Consider the following 25075-nt stretch of genomic DNA (forward strand, 5'->3'; position numbering starts at 1 on the left):
TCCTTGATGAAGACTTGTGCAAGCTTGGCAGCAGAAGGAAGACCTCTCAAGGGATCAAAGTGAACCATTTTTGAGAATCTATCCACCCTTACCCAGATGGTGTTGAACCCCTTACTAGGGGGCAGGTCGGTGATAAAATCCATAGAAGGACTGACCCATGGGCGATGAGGAATGGACAGAGGTAAAAATAACCCGGACGGAGGTTGTCTAGGAACTTTGTTCTGCGCATATGTCACACAAGAAGCTATGAATTCTTTAACATCTGTGCAAAGGGTAGGCCATCAATAGCATCAGGATAGCAACAAGATGGTATTTTCAAAACCAGCATGTCCAGCAAATTTGGCTGCATGAGCCCAACAAAGTGCCTTAGGACGAAGATGAGGTTCCAGATACAATCAGCGCATGGGAGGAGTTCCAGTAAGAGCAACAATACAGGAAGCTCGAGTATGGGAGGTTGTTCAGAAATCGGTAATTGACCTTATGTGTTAAAAGATCTGGATAGAGCATCAACCCTGGAGATAAGAGCTCCGGAACGGTAGGTGAGTCTGAGGTCGAATTGAGCAAAGAATGAGGACCATCTAGCTGAGGATTCAGACAACAAGCATCTCTGAGATAAGTAAGGTTTCTGTGAGCAGTAAACACCATAACTGGGTAAGGAGCTCCCTTGAGGAGATGATGCCACTCTTCAAGTGCGGATTTAATCTCTAGCAATTCCTTATCTCCAAAGCCATAATTGCGTTCGGAGGCATTAAATTTATTGGAAAAGAAACCACAGGGATGGAGTTTATTGGTGGAAGATTCCTGTGGACAGAACTGCCTCAACTCCGGTGGATGAGGCATCTACCTCCAGGAAAAAAGGTCTTTGTTGGTAGGGTTAAGCAAGAACCAAAGCCAAAGAGAATACCTTTTTCAAGGAAACAAATGCAGCTATGGCCTCAGAAGACCAGTTCCAAGGATTGGCCGATTTCCAGGTGAGTGAGGTAATGGGAGCAATTAAGGTAGAGAACTGTTGGATAAATTGCCTATAGTAATTGGCCAAACCAATGAACTGCTGTACCATCTTCAGCCCCATAGGTCTGGGCCAATTGATGATTGCTGAAAGTTTCTATGGGTCCATCTGAAGCCCTGCAATGTGCCCAAAAATAGAATCTGGGAAGCCTCGAATACACATTTCTCAAGCTTACAAATCAACCGGTTAGACCGGAGACAGACGAGAACTTCTTTCACGTGAGAACAGTGAGACACAAGGTCTGGAGAAAAGATTAAAATGTGGTCCAAGTATATTACCCTTCGAACTGTAGAGTAGGTCTTAAAATATCTCATTAATGAATGACTGGAACATTGCAGGGGCATTACAAAGCCCAAAAGGCATAGCGAGATATTCAAAATGTCCTTCGCGAATACTAAAGGCAGTCTTTCATTCGCCCCTCCTCCCGAATACAGATTAGATTATATGCCCCTCTTAAGTCTACTTTGTTGAAGATTTTAGAGCGCAGTGATGAGGGAGAGGATATCTGTTTTTGATGGTTGTAGCATTCAATTGCCTATAGTCAATGCAAAAAATACAAAAAAGAAGCCTGCACCTGTCGGGAAAGCAAGAGAGGGTATATCCAACCCTTAGGAAGAGGTTTATGTGGTAGCAATTCCATAGAACAATCTCAAAGACGATGTGGAGGAAGAGTCTCAGCTGCCACCTTACAGATGACATCCTGAAACGAGATGTTAGAAGATGGTAGTTATGCCTGAGACGAGAGAATCCGGCACGGAATTGTAGATCTTCCAGCCTTGATTCCCGAAAGACAATTCTTAAAGCATTGGGAACCCCAAGAAATAACTTGAGCGGTACTCCAGTCAAATTGAGGTGAATGGAGCTTGAGCCAAGGAAGCACCAGGATGACAGAATTAATAGACTGAGGAAGCACCAAAAACTCAATAGACTCCGAATGTAACACCCCTACCATTAGCCGTATGGTAGAAGTAACCCAGGGCACAGATCCATTGGTGACTTAATTCCCATCCATGGCAGTAAGAAATAGAGGCTGAGACAATTTACGAGTGGGTATCTGGTGTTGTGAAGTCAAAGTGGCAGAGATCCAATTTTCGGCAGAGCCGGAATCCACAAAGGCAGAAGTTACAAAGGGGCCGACAGGAGTGTCCAGCAAGATGGTGTTAAAGGATTTTTACCCCCTTTGTGGGTTTCAATCTCCTTAATATTCTGGCAAATGTATGTATGACCATTTAATACCGTTATTTATATGACTATTACCGTCAACCAACTCCTCGCAAAAGGTATTTCTATATTAACCCAAGAAACATCATTCTTATGTTCCCTTCAAGAATAACCACAACAAGAATAACCACAACAAGATATAGCTTCATTTAAAGTGTGTTGTATTATATTATAGAACAATAAACAGCATAACAATATTTTACACAAAATATAGATTTTGTGCCATACATCATTCATTTCCTGTTCTATAAATATATAAGTAATTGTGTGTGTGTTTTGACTAACTATTGTCTAAAGGTGTGTGTGTGTGTGTGTGTGTGTGTTTTAAGCTATGTGTATGCATTGTGTAGTGAAGGGGGAGGGGAGAATCCATACAGATATGCATGCACAGATCACTCAAGTCCAGCGGCCATTTTTAAACACATGGTTACAACCAGATCAATCTGCTCTACTTTCCCTTCAAACCAACAATCTAACAAAACGTTATATTTAACAATCTGATCACTTCCTGCACTTTCTATGCATAAACCAACACAGCCAAACAAAATGTTATATTTAACAATCTGATCACTTCCTGAAACCAACACAAAACCACACAGGACTATGTATAACACCAATGCTTCCATGACCAAAGCTTAACCAATACAGAACCAAGTATAACACAAACGTCTCCATTTATATACAGCACTCCACGAATCACAGCATTGCAACATTATTACAAGTCATGAAACCAATACTGAACCAAAGAACTATGTATAACATAAATGCTTTCAATTAAACCAGCAATTTATCCCAACAAGGCATGCATTTATGTAACACTGTCCATACCAAACCAAAATCTTTCCAATCACATTTACCATCTGTATTCAAACCTTCATTCTCATATACTCTACACATATGCGTCTTCCATTCAACAACACATTACAACATGCTCACACTCACCTTTCATGCCATTCACACTCCATACTAGTCAGGGCCTAAGTAGGCCGTGATGTATCTCACGTCATGTCTGCTCAGGCCGGCAACAGCTTCCAAAAAAGACCCTTTCTTTTCCTGTGTACAGTAAAAACCCTTTTCTGTGGGCGGAGACTAGAACCTGGCTACAGTCTTTCATATGTTAATTACTGACCAAATGCTCCAAAACCTGTTTATCTGGTATTTACAATCCATAGTCCCAGATGGGGAAGGATTTGTTCCTAGACAGTGTGCTTAATCAATTGTAGCTGAATCTGTTATATGTTATAAAATGAAACATAAATAATAGCTTATTTATGTACTCTTCATCAGATGGACATCAAAAAATCTGGACTGGGCTAGTGTAGGCAGTGGTAAACTGGACTCCTAGGTCGGCCTACCTGTCACCAACTAGGAGGTGGCATTTCCCGGTCTCTTGGTGCAGGCAGACAGCACGTGAGCAGGTACCCCACAGTAGAGACAAAGATTTTGCTTGAAGCGTCTCTCTCTTTCTTCAGGGTAGAGACAGGAACGACCTATCTGCATGGGTTCCTCTGTAGGAACCGGTCTCTGGAAGAGGGGAGCAAGTCGAGGAGAAAAGCGTCTGGCAGAGGTCCGTTTCCGTTCATTTGTACGTTCCCAAAAGCATAGGTCCATCCTGTTCCACAGGGAAATGAGGGAATTCAAGTCAGCCGGAAGCTCACGGGAGACCAATTCAGAAGGCTGCCATTAATGCTTCATTGTTCCATTTTGGCTCAGAAGCAAGCATACGGAACTGTACTGCATACTGACCTACAGTCTGGGAACCCTGACGCAGGTTCAAGAGACTGGAGGCTGCTGAGGAACCCCGACTGGGCTTATCAAAAATTGCATGAAAAGCTTCTGTAAATGAAGAGGCATTTTGCAGGAGAGGATCGTTTCATTCCCACAGAGGAGAGGCCCAAGCCAAGGCTTGCCCAGATCACAGGGAGATGATAAAGGCAACTTTAGCTCATTCAGATGGAAAAGATGCTGAGTTAAATTCAAATGAATCAGGCACTGATTCAAAAAACACCTACACTTCTTAGGATCCCCATCAAACTTCTCCGTAGAAGGAAGGCGTAAAGAAGATGTGGAGATTACTGCAGAAGAAGAAGTGGGTTGCAGATCACTAGAGGTGGTGACAGATTCTGCCTGCGAGGCAGCCACGGAGGCTTGGATACACTCAAGTCTGGCGGCGACTCCCTGGATGCATTGGAGCAGTTGAGTCTGTTCAGATTCTTGCTTCTCTACCCTGTGGGCTAGATGAAGTAACAAGACACGAGCAGACGGTTCACCAGGTTCTTCAGAAGACATGGCCAGAGTATACTGTCATGGAGTAATTTGGGCTGAAGGTCACCTGACGGTATTGGTGCTGCTAAACAAGGAGGCGGAGAGTCTAACACATAGTCGTACAGGCTGTAGTCAAACCGTGTGGGCAGGCAAGGTACAGAGCAGCAGGCAGAGGCGAGGTCAGGAAACCAGGAGTCAGAACCAGATTGCAGAGTAAATGGCAAAGAATTATCCAAAGCAGAGTCAGGAGAAGCCGGGTCAAAACACAGGAAGTCAGGCAGAAGATAGTAACTAGTACAGGAGTGCTGGAGCTTAGGGAGACCTAAATACTCTGGCATGCTAATGGTCCCAAAGCCTCCCTAAAATAGAGGATACCAGAATCTGATTGATGGACAGTGGTTTTGGCAGTCAGAATAGCTGACCGCCGTCAGGAGTTAATGAAGAAGCATCTCGTTGCATTGACAACGGACGCACATGCGTCCTTAGTGCCGGGCCCAGCAGGCAAGAGCAGAAGCACCCAGTTGCCTAGCAACGGTGTGCACAGGAACAGCAAGAAGGCGTCTGTCCCCGGCTGCAGAGGACAAGCAGGGACGGTGTCTGACATGAGTAGGAATACTACCCTACCAACCATGGGATGATATCAGATCAGCACAACCATAAGGACGGCATCAAAACTTCAGAAGGCAAACATCTTCCCTAATACCCATTATTAAGTCTAAGGATTACCCCTTACCCCAGCCACTGCCTCTTAGATGCATGACCAGTATGTTTGGGGGGCCCTTATATTCCTATCTCCACAGGCATAAAGGCCGGCCAACATAAAACTTTCTTACCCAGCCAGTACACCTCCACGGGGCGTGAAAAGTTGGACCAGCCATGGGCCATACTGTATCTGGATGCCCAGAACACAAAGGAATGCCCCACTACCCAGACCTGAATCTTCCACTCTATCAAACCTGTGAACAAAATTATCAAGCATCACACAGCAAAATTAACATAAAGCTGTAGACAAACCTGTAATCAGGGAGTATAGTGCTGCTGGAAGGGAAAGGGAGGTGGGGAAACTGTACCACATATGAAGGTAAAAATCCTGTAAAAAGTCCTGGAGGCACATAAATAATCAGACCTTGATCCAGGGTAAAATCAGAAAAAATCTCTTCATGCCCTCACTATAAGCTGCAATCAGCAGAGCCCTGAGTTACTGAGGGAAGCAGCATCATATTATTTAATATAAGTATAACAGTTCTTGTATGCTTCAGATTTCTGCCCAAGGACTTAAGCTGACAAATTTGTTGGTCCATTTAAAGGGTGTAATTAATTGAAACTTAGTGAGGATGGAACTGTCCACATGTACTAACCACAGATCTCCCCCTGGGGGTCTGATCCTCAAAAATTGTTTACATAAAGCTAGCGAGCTAGCTGAGTTTTGAGAAAGTCGTAAAAAAACTGTGTCAGCTGTTATTTCAGAGTCGGGCTATTACATTCGGTAATACAAGTATAACACAAGCTCCTTCCTTTTATGGAACTACTATACGCTTTTCTCGTTTCTGTTAGAACCGCTAAGAAGGTTACACCTATGAGATGTGATGACAAGCGGTAAAAGCACAAGATACCCATGGTGTAGAAATACTTCTGAAAGTCAAGGACTCAGAGTGCACAGTCGGGCAATCCCTTCAGAGGGTTGACATTATTGTTGCTGGTAAGAAGTCTTTCTTTTTCTTATTCCGGAATCTGGATGAATATTTTATTATTGGAAGGAGGAGAGTTTGGTATGTGAATTTTTACAAGGGCATTAACATTGGATAGACTGATGTGAAGTCTCTCTGTAAACATATGTGGATAACAGGATCCATTTATAAAGTTCATATTGCTTTAATTGGGATATCGCTCCCTAAATGAACTGACAACAGGATCCACTAGGAGAGACTTTTTCCTACTCTCAGGGGCGTGTTCAATTGTTTACCGTGACCGCCGAAAAACCAGCGCTCAAAAACTATTACCGTTTATACGGTAATATTGCGCGTAATTACCGTTCATATGGTAATTTACTCGCTCAATTTCAGCTCGCTGCTCAGGGAGCTGCGAGCTAAAATTGAGCGAGTAATTACCGTATAAACGGTAATAGTTTTAACGCACTCGTTTTTCGGCGGTCACGGAAAACAATTGAATACGCCCCATAATGTCTTGCAGAGCTCTTAATCGGTACTTAGCACTGTGATTTGAAGGTGCCGAACGTTCATTGAGCCATTTATACAGCACTCTGATCTGTTCTATTTATGCATTAAATTTGCAATATTTGTTTGTGGTGTTCATGTAGGTTTTATGTGTGCATTTTAATTTTTATTGGCATATTATATATATAATTAGTGTGGCTCTGTATAATAATATGATTATTTAATGGTTTTATGTAATAAATTAAATTATATATTGTATATTTCATCTGCAAAACCCGTGCATTGTATTATTGAATATTAAGTGGTATGATTAATATTTCAGTGCTTTTCTCTGTTTTGGTTGTGTTTTTTGAGGGTGTGATGAGGGTCCATCACACCCATTGTGATGAAAAATGATATTATAATATTTCAAATCTATTTCTACGTTCCATCCATCTAATAGTGCTGAAGTTACACCCTGAGGGTGTTAGTAGTTATTATAAAGCTAGCGAGCCCACATCTGTATTCTCGTGGGCGGGAATGTTAAACCTGCAACCTTTGCCTAATTGGCCAGTTTTGGACCTGGATAGCTTGCAGGAGACCTGTGAATCATTGACAACCATGTGCCTAGCTAGCAAACCCATGCTTGCAGAGCGGCTAGACTGAGCCACCAGCTCACAGACCCTAGAAGCACCAAAGAAAGCTAGGGGAAAAGCTAGGGAAAAACAACAGTATTTCATAGGAATCAGAAGCAATGAATTGCAGGGCACGCACTTTCTTATGTAACAAGTAAACACCTACCAGTCCTCTGGTATCCTCCCCCACTGACCTATCCCAAGCCCAGCCCTTCAGAGCCTTGGAGATCAGGAAGCTTTTTGTGAGGTTCTCCACCCCATGCAACTTATCCATAAATGAAATGCCCAGCAACTTAGCAGAAATGGAGGTCTTGGAGACCCTGACCTTATATTTGAACCAGATGAAGGCCGGCACATCGCTACTGTGACCTGTGTCCCAGCAGCCCTGGGAACGCATTGCTGTCATGCTGAGTGCTAAGCCCGTCTGGTAGAAGAGACCAGATACATCTCAATGAGACCCTCTATGTCTGTTCGACAAGGGGCCAAACATGAGAAGAACAGGGAGTACCAATGAGGTTAGCATGTGTAGTCAGAGCCCTAAAATGCTGCCAATGAAAGTGTGAGAGGAAGTTCGCTATACTGTTGTCTAAGCCTGGCATAGAGATGTCATAGTCCAGCATAAGAAAGTGTTGTTTGTTTATTGACTGAACCACACCCGCATTGTTACACCAAAAGATTATGCTGCATCCGCGTAAGAGCAATGCCCAGAATTCCACGGCCACTATGATTGGAAACAGCTCTAAGGCCTGAAGATTAGTCACTATGCTGTCTTGGTGTCAGGAGTCTGGCAAAGGAGTGGCGCACGACTCGCCAATCAGGTAGGCCCCAAAACCCTGGGATTCAAATGTATCTGCAGCTTGGAAAAAGGATAGGCCAAATCCACACCCCACTGAAATTCCTGAGGAAACGCAACCACACCTGAAGTTCATCTCTGATCTCCCGGAACAAAAGAACAACGGCATACAATCACGTAAGCCTGCAGTGGCCTGTTGAAATTTACAACAGAAAACTGTACCCACGGGAATAATCCTAAAAGCAAAATTGAAGGAGCCCAAAAGGGACTGCACGGGGCACTGAAGGGGCACCCTGCACTCTTTAAATCAATGCTTCCATCTTACGCACTTTGTCTAGCGGGAGACGACAACAGCCCTCCAGTGTGTAAATTTCAATGCTCAAGAAAGACAAGCAGGAGGAGGGATCCTCCGTCTTGTCGCGTGCTAGGGGAACACCTAGGACAGAGAATAGAGCCTGAGCAGCGAACAAAGTTTTAGCTCTTTGGGAGGGATTCACGAACCCTATATAAAAAAAATCATCCAGGTAGATGGCCATCTCATTATGCCCAGTTCCTGCCTGTACACAACAATGAAGGTAAGAGCTAAACCTTTCAAAGTATGTGCACATAAATCGAACAACCCATAGACAGACAGATACATGTGGAAACCGTCTGCCAGATGAAAAACCATATAACAAAAAGAGTCTGCATGGAGGGGCAGCAAACAGGCGGACTCAATGTCAGGCTTAGCCAAGAGTAGCCCGGGGCCAAAATCTCAAACTAAAACCAGAGTGGACTGGTAACAAACTGAGCTATAGTGCATCATTAACCGATCTCCCAGTCGTATATATAAGAGATGCTAAATCAGTCGATATTTACCTGCTGCTTTCTTAGGGATAATACCCACTGGGAATACTACTAAATTTTGTAAAGGAGGGGAAGGGAAAGGGCCAATCATGCTACCCAAGTGAAGTTTCTTGTTCAATTTGTCCGACAAGATATTGGGAAAACTGTGTGAGAAGGAACACAAATTTCTGGGGACATTGGAGTGTATAAATTCCTGGATTGGGAGTCAAAAACCGCAGCGGGAGTCCTGTTTAAAAATGCAGCCCTAGCAAAGTCAGGTTAGGAAAATGCCTCCCCACGAATCTGAGGTTTTTATTGGCAATCTGCCCCAAGAGATCTACAGGACATAAGTTACTCCATGGCCACAGGATAGAGGTATGCAGGTGCATTGAGAAGTGTCAACTGGCACTGGATGGCCTCCTGTGTATTTTGGATAAAGACACTCTTACAAACATCCTGTGTGGACTGACTGCTGGTGTGGATGCGGTCTCCATCAGATCTGAAAAATGTAGCCCCAATCAAGTACAGCTCACATAGAGTAGCCACCATGGGTAAAAAAATCCTTCAGTGAAGAAACACAACTGCTGTATGGCTGTCCCTTAAGTTTGGAGTGGACTGCCCGCAGCCCGTGATCAAACAAAAATGCAGTCTGTAACACTTCCTCAGCTGCTGTCAGGATTCGAGCCCAGGGCTTCTGCCTCTGTGTGTTAGGAACTCCCCAGCCGGCACAACAAAACTCGGAGTCTACTCCGAAAGCCTGGTGTTCGCTGGAGCCCCTAGTGATGGGGACAGACTTGGCCGCAGGCTGACAGAGGGTCAAGAATTGTATACCGGCTAAGGAGAACCCAGGGATGGAGTGATTGGCGGACAGCAGCGTGGAGTTCAGGCAGAGTAGATATCCTATCCCAAATTGGTCAAGTTGCCTTGAACTTCCAGCCTCTATGAAAATATACCCGGTATTCCATGTTTCTCTGCTCACACCATTTCAAGACAATACCTTCCCTTGTCAGCCCTACCACCACCAGTCATTGTGGAAGGAGAAGAAGAATTTATTGTTGAAGAGACCCCAGACTCCAGAATCCACAGAAATAGGTTACAATACTTGGTGAAATGAAGGGGATATGGTCCGGAACAAAATTTGTGGGAGCCTGCAGAAAATGTCCATGCCTCCAGATTAACCAGAATATTTCACCAGTGACATCCTAGCAAACCAGCTCCTGAGACAGCAAGAGAAGGTACTGGAAGGAGGGGAGTACTGTCAGGATTCGAACCCTGGGCTTTTGGCTCTGTGGACTGCTGCTCTACTGACTGAGCTATTCTGGCTGCTGGACAGTTCCTTGCCTTTAGCCTGTGTTCCAGATCATTTCTAGGGATCTCCTGATGTTCCAGCATGCCTTAGCTCCATCCCCTGACTTCCTATAAAAGCCTGGCCAGTTTTTCTGTCTCCAGTGCCTGATTATTGTGCTCCTTGCCTGTGAGCTAGCTCCTGTACCTGTTGCTCCTCTTACCTGCAGACATCTACTACTCGTGTACCGACCTCGGCTTGCCCTCGACTTCGCTTCTTCCCTAACCATTGGACCTCATTGCCTCTCTGTGTAACGTACCGGCTATGTTTGACTATTCTTATATTATAATATCCTACTGACCAGCCTTCCTCCCTGCCACTGGGCTCCTATCCAGTCTCCGGACCGTGACAGCCCCATTAATTCTTGCCAGAGACGGATATAGACCTCATAGGGCCCTAGGCAAGATACTGGTTTAGTGCCCCCCTCTGTGAAACAATATTAACTTTTAATAGGTACTAGAAAAGATAGTGCAGACAATGTTATACCAATAAATAATAACTTTTAATTAAATCCTTACATAAAACAGAGTGCAAATAATGTTGTATATAGCTTTAAATGCTAAGAATTCTTACCCCAAGCTTTTTTTGTAACTATACACTTGACATAAAACACAATGCAAACAATCTTCTATTCAAATTTTGTAGTTTTTCTACAGAATAAGAAAAGTTAATAGCAATTGTATTACCTATACGATACCTTACATTCTATTTTCCTGCTGAAAATGTCATCATTGTGTATTAAGCTACATCCAAACAAAAACAGAAAAGTCAATAATCCTACACAATTGCCCCCAAATAAAATTGGCATGGCAACATTCATTCCTAAATATACAATAAATTACATACTGAAGGTTTTGGGACAACACTAATCAACTATGTTAAACATATTATCATTTCCAAAATCAGTTCTGCACTTTCTCTACCAGTTGACTGCAGCTGTTGACTAACTACAAGCCCCTAAAAAAGACCAATCACCACCTTGAAACATAAATACATTATTTGTTCTTTCACATACAGATTTCTCTACAGATACAGAAATACATATAATCGTAAAAAAGGACTATGAACCATATCCAAACTGAAGGAAGCTCCGCCACATAGGTCTATTTATAACCTACTGTCTTTCCCATGCAGAAAAAGCAATAAGCATATGGACATGTTTGAACCTCCCATTTGTGTTTACATATTCTTGTAGTATCCCTCATGTCACGTGTCAATACTTTAATGTATGGTAGAATTTTATCCATTTATTTGCATGTGATATTTATACAAGATTTAACCCAGTAGGTGTAAAGTCAGTGATCATATAACATGCAGAGGTCAGCAACCTTATACACACTTAACCAAATCATTTGCATGTGATTGTAAATATAATTTACTACTGTGTATAACACACACTCCCAGAGAAGACATGCTCCCCCCATGATTTCGCACTATATAAAGACTTGTAGTATAATCAGGGGAATAGGTACTATCTCCTGGGTGAGCAGCAGCAGTAAACCACACAAGTCCAGACGTTTCACCATAACAACCACAGACAGTTTATTCACCAGCTTGTAAACAAAACAGAATATAATCAAAATCCTAGCCGTCTGGCTACTAGACAATACATTTAGCAAGACCCTTTTTCAGAACTACAACTTATTATTGCTCACTGCAGCAGAGTGTCTGAGGAGGCAGCTCATCTCCTCCCCAGGTCTAAGACACTGGATGCATATCCCAGCTGCCTTTTCACAGACACCTCCCATCTCTTGATCAGTCTGTTTTAAAGTACAACCGACAGGAACCTGGGACTTATGTACCTGCTATTTACCACTTGCCCAGAGCTTCTGTCACAGACTGAAGAGTGCACATTATTACAATAGAGATAATTACATTTCAATAATAGGATTTTTTATCATTTAGAATGATAACTTTTCATTACTCACATTTGCTGATGAAAAGAAAGGTTATTTCAGTCCCTGCAGGTTGATATTATTGGTCCAACTCTGCGCACTGTACCTTGATCCTCTGTATGATGTCACTTCAGTCCCTGCACGCCCAGACCAAGCACACTGGGCCCGTGTAAGCTCTCACAGCTCCCTCCTACAAAAAATGTATTTGGGCAAATAAGTTAAAGTACAGAAGAGAAGAAAATGTCCCCTACTTCATCACTTTTGCTCCTCCTTCACACTGTTTCCCCTTTAGTACACTGTACTCCCTTCATCATCACACTGTGCCCTCCATCTTGCTTTTGCCCTTTAATCATCACACTGTGCACCCTTCACCATCACACTGTGCCCTCCATATTTTTGCTCCCCTTGTTTATTTACCCTCACACGGCCTGTTCCACATTTCTGTCATCATGCCCCTTTGCTACTTATTATTGCAATCATGCCCCTCTGCTACTTATTATTGCCATCATGCCCCCTCATATACTTATTATTGCCATCATGCCCCCTCATATACCTAATATTGCCATCATGCCCCCTCATATATTTAATATTGCCATCATGCCCCCTCATATACTTAATATTGCCATCATGCCCCCTCCCTTAATACCTGTTTCAAACTTCTCTGACATAGCCCCTCCGTTAGTTAACTTACCTTCTATTGTCCGATGTCGCGCTGCCGCTGCTCCTCTTCTCTGCTCAGCAAGTGCTCCTCGCTGACTTCTTGCTGAAAATCACGTCGGGAGCGAAGTCATCACGCCCAACGTCATTTTCAGTAGCAGAGGAGACTGCCAGGTCCCGCCAGTCAGCTGACTTCTTTTTTTTCTTTCTTTTTTTTACATCTTTATTTCCGCCGTTATGCCGGCAGGCGGAGGGGAGCGCCCCTCTGCCTTACATACCCCGCTCACCGTTGGCTCTGACAGGGCCCTCTAGGTACCGCTGGGCCCTAGGCAGTTGCCTAGGGTGCCTAGCGGGAAATTCGGCCCTGATTCTTGCCTCAAATGTGGAGCAGTGAGGCCAAGCAGTTTAAGTTTTCTATATATTTGTGCCACTGCGCTGTCCCTAATTTTTGCCAGCCAGCTCGCTGCAGCCTTTGGCCAAAATTGGGGAAAATTTTGACAGTTGTGAAGAGATCATTAAATGAATGCTGATTTTAGAAAAGTAATGTAGGAACAGAAACATCTCAAAATCAAATGATTTACCCTTTTTTTTTACAATTTTTTATTCAATCCAGATCCAAAACCAAAACAGATGAAGATTTTTGGTCAAAATTAGAACCAGAACCAGAACACGAAGATAGTTTTAGAACCAAAACCAAAACACTGGGGTCTGCACACATCTCTAATTTTGTGACTATATATAGGTTTTTGGTTAAATGTAACAAGTCTTGGCAAAATAAACTGGACTGTGGCTTTTCCAAGAAAGTTGTGTGGCTTCTTTTGTATAGGTCTATTTACTTTAATCAGGAGTTTGACCTGCTCACCCTCGTGAAAAAATATATAGATTGATCAATTTATTAAAAAACATAAACTTAAAGTAAAATTTAAACATAAAAAAAAAACACTAGGGAAAACAAAAACACAACCTTGCTGAAAAAGTACACATGATTATTGATACCTTAATGTAAGGATATGTAAAAAAAATCTTGGACTTTGATAAATAACCAGTAGTTATTTTTATTGGTCATTAGGGTAATTATAATTATCTTGAGCTGTATAGGTCACAGATAGTGTGCCTTAATAGCTTTGATAAAAGGTTTTCTCTGGTCTATCATTTTAAGCAGCAGTTAAATACCAGTATATTTCAACATTTTCAAACATGCTCATGAAATGTCATGCCTGAGCAAAGTTCTGCAGATGTTATAGTTAACGCAGCACTACCACTTAGGATAATCTTTCACTAACACGTCTCGCTACCTGGCAGTGACCTGGGGGCTGCTACATGGAAGCAATTTTTCCCTGGGCTCTGCCAGTTCTGTAAAGCAGAACCAGCAAATCAATTGAACTAAACATTTTTATATGGTGGAGGAGGGGTGTTATGAATGGAGGACCAATCACCAATTCTGTGTTGCAATTGGTCTTCATTCTTCCATTGCCCCTAATTTTTGGCTGAGTTTGGGAAAGACAGCTGGGCTCCTGGGTCTCTAACTAGGAGGAGGGGATAAATTCGTAAAATATTTTTATAGTAGCGCATCTTTAAGTAAAAGCTGTATCAGTGTTTTTGAAACATATGTATTGGCTGTAGAGTAATATCACTGATGTTATCATTGCTTTAAGATGCATCACTCAAAAGAATAACATTTGTAAACATTTTTAATTTTCTATCTTTTAAACATAATGTTTACACTACTGTATACTGAGTAATAAAGCTTATGGCCTAATACTTTCCAGACAGGGATATTTGGAGATCAAAAGATTGTGTTGACTTTATTAATCATATTGCGAATAAGAAAAATAAAAATTATATACTATTTTGCAAGTAAATAATTTGCAAACTGATATATTTTGATGTTACAACCTCTTTAAGGGTAAATTGATGTATGCACTATGTATGTGCCAAGAGGGGGTTCGGGTATAAAGTACCGGGGCTCGGGCCTGCCTGTGGGTCCCAGGCCTCCACTGGAAGCAAGCAGCCAGGTCATCAAATTTTTTTAATCTTTAATTTTACATTCTGTTAAAATCAATTTTATTTGTCCAGAAGGTGGCATGTTAATGTGTGCATCCGTGTGGGGGTGTTAGGATGGGTTAGTGGGCGGGGAGGGGACTGTTAGCTGCTCCCAGCCCCCGTACAGTGTGTCCAGGGCCAGACTGGGACTAAAAATCAGCCCTGGCATTTAAAGCACACAGGCCCACGTGTTGTGGGCTCCATGTACTATATTGTTGCACACTGATGCTGGCGCAGTGCGCGTTGCTGGAGCTGTACAACATGATGTACTATGAGTGTGTGTGTGGGGGGGAGAATTATTTCTCCTGATGACCCTTAACATTACATTGTTAGCACCCCAATTACATCAATAAATACCATGACAATACATTATTAGTACCCAAATTACAGCAATAAACAACCCCCCACACACACTCATACTACATCAATCACCCCCACATTCCAGCAACCGGCATCACCCCCACATTCCAGCAACCAGCATGACCCCCCACATTACAGCATCCAGCATGATCCCCCACATTACAGCATCCGGCATCACCCCCCAAATTACAGCATCCGGCATCACCCCCCACATTAAAGCATCTGGCATCAACCCCACATTACAACAACCGGCTTCACCCCCCACATTACAGCAATACCCTCTCCTACTTATTAACAATACTAAGCCCTAAACACACTACAACACTGCCGCCACCACGCCACCCCATACTACAGCAATACCACCAATTAAACAGGCGCCACTGTAGGAAACCAATGTTTTGCTTTTTTGAAATCTCCCACAAAATAGCAACAACAGAATACTTACACACATATAGTCAACAGTTACCCTTTCCCTCAATTAAATAGTAACGGCAGAATTTTCATGACTCATTCCACATGAAATAAAACTATAACATATATCTAAAAAAAAAACATAACTATTGAATGATCATTTGAACCCACATGGCCACATTAAAAGTATTTCCATCTACAGCAAAATGTCAGAGAAAAATATTTTTTTTACTAACTTTTTTTAGTAACTGGATATGCGTCTTTTCTATTCATTTTAAATAACACAGTATATAAATTAAGCGGGATATTGGAGGTGGGTGAGAGATAATTGGTTGTGATCCATCAGTTTGATGGAAAACAGATGGGAAACATTTAGATTTTTTACCTGGAGACGTCTACCCCCTTGACTCACAGGCAGGGCAGACAAGAGGAATTTTGGGCCACGATACAGCAACTTCTTTGGGCTACCATCATATTCAACAATGAAAGACTTGCCTTTGGCAGAAGTTCATATTATGCCACACCGCAGAGCGCCCAGTTCATATTATGCCACATCGTAGTGCCCCAAGCTCATATTATGCCACAATAGTGTCCCCAAATAACATTATGCCATAGCAGTGCCCCCAAACCATTAGTAGTGCCCAGACAAAAACTAATTCACAAATAAAAATTAGTACAGCATATCAGATACTGAGAGTGTGAGTCCCAGGAGCAGCTTAATACACCATTTACAATGCAAACAAAAATCGATATATTGACACAATCACAGATAAAATTTATGACAAGCAATGTTTTTTCCTCTTAATTAAAAATCTCTGTACAGATAAATATGCAAGAAACATTACAGTGCAATAATGAGCAATACATAGTGTTTTAAACGTCATTGGATACACAGTAGTGCTCCCAGTTCATGAAAGGATGGTTAAAAACACATTGAACATGAGAAATATATGAACTTACCTGATTATGGCATCCTGTGTTCTGTTCTCCTACTGGGCACGCTGGGAGAGGAGGGATCAGCAGCTGTCAGCTCACACAGGCAGTCGGGAGCAGGAACAGAGGGCAGTGGTCGAAGCGGAAATTTAGAAGTGGGGGTATGGAAAATATAAGTGAATGGAGTATGAAGGCTTGATTTTTTATTTTTTTTAACACTTGTCCCCTCTGTGCATTCCCATTCTTCATTATTACTTGTGTTTTATGATGGCTGCATCCCTGACATTCCCATTCTTAAGATGTCTCTCCCTTTACACTTTCTTTTACCTATGCCCCTGCACCATCTTCTTCTTTGTCCCCCTCACTTAACCCCCTGCACCACCTTCTCCCCTTACTCTCTCACAAGTCTTCCTGCACCACTTTCTCCCCAGGTGCTCTCACACATCTTCCTGCACAGTCTACCCCCCTGGCTCTCTCACACCTCTTCCTGCACCCCCTGGCTCTCTCACCCCCTCTTCCAGCGCCCCCTACCCCCTGGCTCTCTCACCCCCTCTCCCAGCACCCCCTTTCCCTTTGGCTCTCTCACCCCCTCTCCCAGCACCCCCTTCCCCTTTGGCTCTCTCACCCCCTCTCCCAGCACCCCCTTCCCCTTTGGCTCTCTCACCCCCTCTCCCAGCACACCCTTCCCCTTTGGCTCTCTCACCCCCTCTCCCAGCACACCCTTCCCCCCTGGCTCTCTCACCCCCTCTCCCAGCACACCCTTCCCCCCTGGCTCTCTCACCCCCTCTCCCAGCAGCCCCTACCCCTGGCTCTCTCACCCCCTCTCCCATCAGCCCCTACCCCCTGGCTCTCTCACCCCTCTCCAAGCAGCCCCTATCCTCTACCTCTCTCACACATGATCCCTGCAATGATCCCTGCAACTTGCGGCACCCCAGCGACCCCCCTCCACCCCCCCACGAAAATCGTGGCACCCCCGCGACCCCCCTCCACCCCCCCCCCACGAAAATCGTGGCACCCCCGCGACCCCCCCTCCCCCGAGAATCAAGACACAGCATAATGGGGGAGAGAGTTGAGGAGGGTGCAACAGAGGTGGCTGGTTCCCAGGGAGGAACCAAGAAGACAAGAGGAGTCGGGCCGGCCCATCTGGCATTTGCCAGAAGTGCCAGATGGCCAGTCCGGCCCTGAGTGTGTCACATTACACTGTCCGACAGACTGCAGAGCAAACCTTGGTGCTCTAAATCTTTCACAGGACTAAGAGCTTCCCTGCTCATTCTGCTCATCCTGTTTCCATTCTGATGTCAGCAGCACCAGCGCATAGGTAAGTACAGTGGGTTGGGGGTGTCATAATGTGTCACGGGATGGTGTCATAATGTGTGTGTGGGGAGGGGATGTCATAATGTGTCTGAGGAAGGGGTGTCATAATTTGTCTGGGGGTGTGGCATGAGGTGTCTAGGTGTGTGGCGTGATGTGATGGGGGTGGCGTGATGTGTCTAGGAGGGTGGTGTCATGTGGCATGAAGTGGCTGAGGGTGGCGTGATGTGGCTAAAATTTGGCGTGATGTGGCTGGGTGTGGTGTGATGTGGCTGGGTGTGGTGTGATGTCTGGCTGGGGGGGTGGGATGTGGTTGGGGGAGAGTGATGTGAATGGGGAGGGTGGTGTGATAAATGTAATGTTTTATTAATATGTATGTATTTTATACTGCATGATTTATGTTATGTACTGTGTTCACTTATTGCTCGGTTTTCCATATTTCAGGTACCATACATTTTCCAAAGAGGTCCCAAAATTTCAGGATTCATACAAGAATCCAATACCAGGTTGTGAAAGCTGCAATAACAGGTTAGTAAGAGTAACACTGTTTTAATACATAATATGTAATGTCTAAAGAGGCGCTGCCACACCCCATGTTGGCTATGTCCCCAACATTATGTGGCCACACCCCATTCAGTGGTGGCACACAATCCTTTTCCTATTCATCTATGGACAGGGGGCCCCACAAAGTTGCTGTGTCAGGGGCCCAAAATTCCTCTTGTCGGCTCTGAACAGTACAACCACTTTGAGAAAATAGAAGAATATTCCATACAAAATTTTGCTCTTCCTAAATACATGTCCAATGTTGGTTAACTATAGGTGAGTGAATAAGTTTTGAAAGGTTTTGAAAGGGGAAAGAAATAACTGTATTGGTGATAGTTACCTGTAAATATACATCTAGCTATCCTAACGACAATTTAAAAATCTACAGGTAACCCCTGCAAGAAGTACAATTGTATGTTTTATAACACAGCACAGAAATACCATAGAGAAAAAAGTTTAATAATAATTTACATTATTACAAATTGATTTTATGTTTTGCTCCCCCCGAGTCATTTCCACTTCAACAAAGTTCACTTACTACCTTTACCTCATATTATACCTGTGATAAAAAGAAATCAATAAAATAAAATGTTGATGAAACAAAGGGCAGATTGCAGATATGATTTATAACTATATGATTTAGGTTAAGAGTACAAAGGTGAAAATGCTTGAAAATGTACATATATGTGATTGTTGGGTTGAAGTTAGAGATGAGCGGGCTCGGATTCCGCTAATCCGAGCCCACCCGAACAGTGCGGATCCGAACGAGATCCGAGCACTGTTCGGATATTTCCGGCGGGCAAAAAATTGAAAACGAGGCTCTGTCGTCCAAGTCTCGCGTCGAATCTCGCGAGGGGTGGGAGGGAGGGCCCAGAACAATTCCATCTTGTACCTCTTTTTTTGGCATTATGTGCTCAAGCTACCTCGGTGCAACCTTTTGGCCTAAAAACAATATTGTGAGGTGTTCAGAATAGACTGGAAATTAGTGGAAATGATTGTTATTGAATGTTATTGAGGTTAATAATAGCGTAGGAGTGAAAAAAAAACACAAAACTGATTTTTAGCACTTATTATGTTTTTTTCAAAATAAATCCGAATCCAAAACCTTAAATCCGAACCAAAACCTTTCGTCAGGTGTTTTGCGAAACAAATCCGAACCCAAAACCTCAAGCAAATCTGAATACAAAACACGAGACACCAAAAGTGGCCGGTGCACATACCTAGTTGAAGTGGCTAGCAGCTTGTTGTTTTGATCACTCTCACTATGCTACTGAGTAAATATTAGATGACATGGCAAACTTTCAATTTTTTTTTTATTTAAATATGAGGAAGCCAATGGTGATAAGGAAGACAATGATAGTTATTGGGAAGACACTGAAGAATCACTCCATTGTCGTGAGTTGTGAAAACTTTATGTCACTCAACATATCATCTTGGTCCCACACTTGCCATCAATTCCCGAAATGATTGTATAAAGTTTTTTCTTTTTGTGAAGCTATTACACGAGAATCTACAAATACAAAGGGCTATGTGTTGTGTACTATTGACAATGGTAGACATTCATTATTATTTTTTTAATCTGAAGAAGTTGAAAAATTATGCATCAGTTTCTTTACTTCATTACACCTTGAACCTGCATTACTTCTTTTGAGGATATGAGGATGAATATCACATGCAGTTATACTGTCTCAAAATCCTGCACTGTCGCAAATTGTCATTGGCACTTAATTGTAATTGAGATATACTTTGTTTTCACCACTGCTAGGGCCTGTCAAATGTTCCTCAAAGCCCACAAAGGTGTTACTAAATAGAAGGTTCTCATAAATTGATGAAGAGGATGATGAAGTTCCTTTATCATGTGAATTGTCAACATGTGCTAACTTTGGCTGATTTTTGCCTAGGTTTTGTTAGGAACCCCTCCAGCCGGCACAACACAACCCGGAATCTACTCTGCCAGTCAGGTGTTCACTGGAGCCCCTGATGGTGGGGACAGACTGGGCCGCAGACTGACAGAGGGTCGTGAAGTGTATACCGGATGGGGAGAACCCAGGCAAGCAGAGTGAGGTCCACGCAGAGGTCAAGGGCCGGCAGCAGACAACAGTATCAGTAAACAAGCTGGGGTCGGGGGTCACAGGCGGATAGCAGAAACGGTAAACAGGCCAGAGATCAGGGTCACAGGATACACAAGCGAAGTCCAATTCAAAGCCAAGGGTCATACACGGGAAGTCAATAGCGGTCTCAGAAGACTAGAACAGGAACAAGCAGGTCAGCAGACTGGAGCACAGAAGCTATAACCGGCAGTGAGGCTGCAGACCTCACTGCCTTAAATACTAGTGGCCACCAATCAGAGCCTAGCTCTGAATCACACACAGCCCCCTGCCTGATTAATGTATCAGACATTAATCAGCCCACAGGCTTGTTAAATCAAGCCACAGGTAGTTTTAACTTCTGCGCATGCGCGCCCGGCTTCCTCCGTTGCCCGGGAGGCAGCGCAGGGCACACAGCTTCCGACCGTTGCCTTGGCAACGGCCGGCCAGGATCCGTAAGTGACGCCCCGGTCGTCAAGGTGATGGCCGGGACGCCAGAGGGGGCCAGAAGCGAGCCGCGGCGGCTGTGAGTACCGCCGCTGCTCGTGACAGTACCCCCCCCTTGAGGAGGGGATAAGGAACCCCGACACCCAGGTTTCCTTGGAAATTTCCTGAAGAACTCCTTCAGTTGTTTGGGAGCATGGAGTTGTCTCCGCAGAACCCAAGACCGCTCTTCTAACCCGCGGTTCCTCCACTGCACCAGGAAGTGCACCTGCCCTTGCACTTTTTTAGAATCAAGGATTCTTTGAACCACGAACCTTTGTGGCCCGCTGGAACCTCTCCCAGACACACTAGAAGACTGGGCTTGACCAGGATATAGTACCGGCTTCAACAGCGAACAATGAAACGTGTTGGGGATCCTCAATGAGCGCGGAATTTTTAACCTAAATGCAACGGGATTCACCTGCTTGACGATGGGAAACGGCCCGATGAACTGAGGACCCAACTTCTTGCAAGACTGTTTGAGCCTGGTATTTTTTGTAGACAGACACACTTTCTGGCCAACCTTAAGGGAGCAGGTGGTATAGTGTCGGTCCGAATTTTTTTTTGCAACAAGTGAGGCTTGTCTCAATGATGAGTGTGCTTTCCTCCAGATAACTCTGAGATCCCTGGCAGTGGAGCGGATCTCCTGGATACCAACAGACTGAAGTGAATACAAGTAGTTAGATCTGGGGTGAAAACCGTAATTGCAAAAAAACGGAGAGATTTTGGTAGATGAGTGACAGGAGTTGTTACAGGCAAATTCTGCCCAGGGCAACAAGGAGGACCAGTTGTCATGGAACTCCGATGTGTAGCATCGTAAAAACTTCTCCAAAGACTGATTAACCCTTTCAGTTTGCCCATTTGACTGAGGGTGGTATGCGGAGGACAAACTGACCTTGATTCCAAAGAGGGTACAGAAGGATTTCCAGAACTGCGCTATGAACTGAGAACCCCGATCGGAGACGATGTCAGAAGAGACGGAAAACGTGCTGAATGAACAAGACGACCAAATCTCGAGCAGTAGGAAGCTTGGTTAATGAAATGAAATGCGACATTTTGCTGAACCGGTCTACCACGACCCAAATAGTATTGTGTCCCGCCGAGGGTGGCAGATCAACTATAAAGTCCATGGACAAATATGTCCAAGGTTTTGCAGGAGCGGCCAACGAAACTAACTGACCTATCGGGCGAGTCCTGGGAACTTTGTTCCTGGCACAAACTTCACAAGACAGGACGTGACTCTTGACGTCAGCAGACAAAGACGGCCACCATACAGTACGGGAAAGGATTTCCAATGTTTTGAAGACTCCAGGATGTCCAGCAGAGTGACTATTGTGTGCTTCAGTAAGGATTGCTTTTCTTAGATGAACTGGGACAAACAAGCATCCTACCGGAGTATTATTAGGAGCCAACCTCTGGAACCTTTGTAAGGTACAGCTCAAGTCTTAAGTTAACCCGGCATGGATCATAGACACAGGAACAATAGGCTCTGGACTAGTAACCGGGGCATGGTGTGCCAGGAAACTTCTGGACAGGGCGTCTGCCCGAACATTTTTAGAACCTGGACGATAGGTGATTATAAAGTTAAAACGGGTGAAGAACAGTGACCAACGAGCCTGTCGAGGGTTCAGTCGTTTGGACGACTGTATATACTGTAGATTTTTATGATCCTTTATAACGGAGACCTGATGTGCAGCGCCTTCCAACCAATGTCACCATTCCTCAAAGGCCCATTTAATTGCTAACAGTTCTCGATTTCCAACATCATAGTTGGTTTCCGCTGAAGAGAACTGATGGGAAAAATAAGCACATGGATGTAGGCGGTGAGTATGGGGATCTTTTTGTGACAAGATGGCCCCGGCACCGACGTCAGAGGCATCAACTTCAAGGATAAACGGTACTTTAGGATCCGGGTGTCTAAGGACCTGAGCAGACACAAAGGCTTTCTTCAGGGTTTCAAATGCCATTATTGTTTGTGGAGACAAATTAGCTGGATCGCTTCCCTTGCGGGTCAAGGTAACGATAGGGGCCACGATATCAGCAAAGCCGCCAATAAATCTCCTGTAATAATTGGCAAATCCCAGGAATCTCTGAACCGCCTTGAGGTTATTCGGCTGCACCCAGTCCAGGATTGCTTGGACCTTGGTTGGGTCCATGGAGAAACCTTCTGAGGAGATTATATAACCCAGGAAGGATACCTTCTGGACCTCGAACTCACATTTCTCGAGTTTAGCGTAGAGATGGTGTTCTCGCAATTTCTGTAGGACTTGTCTGACGTGACCCTGATGTACTGACAATGATTCAGAATATATGAGGATGTCGTCCAAGTAGACAACAACGAAGTGTCCCAGAAAGTCACGTAACACCTCATTAATCAAATCCTGGAATATTGCAGGGGCATTACTAAGGCCAAATGGCATGACCAGATATTCGTAGTGGCCCGAGAGCGTGTTGAATGCCGTCTTCCACTCATCACCAGCTCTAATACGTATGAGGTTATAGGCACCACGAAGATCGATTTTTGTGAAGATAGTTGCCCCTCTTAATTGGTCAAAAAGTACGGATATGAGAGGAAGGGTATAGGTATTTTTAACCGTAATAAGATTCAGCTCTCGGTAATCAATACAGGGTCTGAGTCCCCCGTCCTTCTTGGATACAAAGAAGCACCCTGCTCCTACTGGGGACTTGGATGGCCTGATGAAGCCTTTCTCCAAGTTTTCATCAATATATTCTTGCATGGATTGGGTCTCTGGACCGGAGAGAGAGTACAAGCGTCCCTTGGGTAATTTTGAACCCGGAATGAGCTCAATGGCACAGTCGAAATCCCGGTGCGGTGGTAGAGTGTCAGCAGCCTTTTTGGAGAAAACATTCCAGAAGTCATGATAGTGTGAAGGAAGCTGCTCTGGAATAGGCTGAATCACACGCAGAGGTAGTGTCAAGCAAGACTGAGGACAATAAGAGCTCCACTGGACAATCTCTCCTTTTACCCAATCTATGACAGGGTTATGGCGAGATAGCCAAGGGTGGCCCAGAATCAAAGGAACTGACGGGCATTCGATAAGGCGGAAGACTATGGATTCCGAGTGGAGAGCTCCAATGTTCAATTGTAGTAGTGGGGTCTCCCAGGTAATTTTACCACCTGGCAATGAAGTGCCATCTAAGCCACATACCGTGATGGCAGATTTGAGTTTAACCCGCGGAATTCCAGCAGAGCGGGCAAACTCAAAGTCAATGAAGTTGCCTGCAGCTCCACTGTCAATGAAGGCCGACAGGTCCACAGAACGAGCACTGAAGGTGAGCTGTGCAGGGATCAATACAGCATTTTTCGGGGAGAAAATCTGCAGACCTAGGTGAACTTTCCCCTCGTTCCCTAGGCATGCTCTTTTCCCGGCTTATTCAGGCAGGAACGGGAGAAGTGGCCTTTTGTGCCGCAATAGAGACATAAGCCCTGTGATTGTCTCTTGCCTCTTTCCTCAGGGGAGAGGCGATATGCTCCTAATTGCATGGGTTCCTCACCATCCGTGGAAACAGGAATGAAGGCGGATGGAGGTGAAGATGCCTCCTTTTCTGTTTTCCGCTCTTTAAATCTCCTGTCCATTTTAATGGAGAGGTGCATCATATCCTCCAGAGAGGTAGGAGATGGGTATTGCACCAGAGAGTCTTTAATCTGTTCCGACAGGCCAAGACGGAACTGGCTACGTAAGGCGGGGTCATTCCATTCACTATCAGGTGACCATCTACGGAATTCAGCGCAATATTCCTCTGCCGACCGTCGGCCTTGTTTCAAGGCCCGTAGATGAGCTTCTGCAGAGGCCATTCGATCCGGGTCATCATATAGTAGACCTAATGCCTCAAAGAAAGCGTCTACGGACTGCATGGCAGGACTGGTCTGTGGCAAAGAAAAAGCCCAGGACTGGGGATCACCTTGTAGGAGGGAAATGATAATCCCGACTCTTTGTTGCTCTTAACCGGAAATAGAGCTTGCAGCTCTCCCTGAAGTTCCGAAACAGGGATCTATTTCCAGAGAACCGATCCGGTAAATTCACCTTAGGTTCACAGGTGGAACTCGGAGTGGGTTGTAAAGTTTTTGCGGCTTCCTCTTGAAC

The sequence above is a fragment of the Mixophyes fleayi genome, chromosome 3, assembly GCF_038048845.1.
Source record: "Mixophyes fleayi isolate aMixFle1 chromosome 3, aMixFle1.hap1, whole genome shotgun sequence".
Taxonomy (NCBI): domain Eukaryota; kingdom Metazoa; phylum Chordata; class Amphibia; order Anura; family Limnodynastidae; genus Mixophyes; species Mixophyes fleayi.